The sequence below is a fragment of the Penaeus monodon genome, chromosome 25 (assembly GCF_015228065.2).
Source record: "Penaeus monodon isolate SGIC_2016 chromosome 25, NSTDA_Pmon_1, whole genome shotgun sequence".
Taxonomy (NCBI): Eukaryota; Metazoa; Arthropoda; class Malacostraca; order Decapoda; family Penaeidae; genus Penaeus; species Penaeus monodon.
In genome coordinates this window covers 39,896,122-39,896,355 of record NC_051410.1, presented here as the reverse complement: position 1 = coordinate 39,896,355, position 234 = coordinate 39,896,122, and the positions used below count along the sequence as shown (strand labels likewise).

At 25.2% G+C, this 234-nt stretch overlaps 1 protein-coding gene across 1 annotated transcript in view; it reads left to right on the top strand.

Annotated features, from left to right (window-relative positions):
* LOC119589406 (valine--tRNA ligase-like) overlaps window positions 1-234 on the top strand; it is a gene marked incomplete at its 5' end in the record, with an annotated part of 6,325 nt that overhangs the window by 2,533 nt on the left and 3,558 nt on the right.

Here is a 234-nt window from a genome sequence, read left to right as displayed (position 1 = left end):
GGGCTAATTTACTAATAGTTGCTAATCAAGGGGGTTGATTTTTTTGGTATGATTACTTTAAAAAAAAATCCTTTTTTTTTTCCATGTAGAAAAATTTTTAAAAACACTTTTTTTTTGACTTTTTTGGTTTTTCTCCTAAAATTTTTTTTTCCATTGGGGTTTAATATTTTTGTGTCATAAAATGTGTTTTATTTAAATAGGGTCCTAAAAAAACCTTTCTGATTTTCCCGGAAA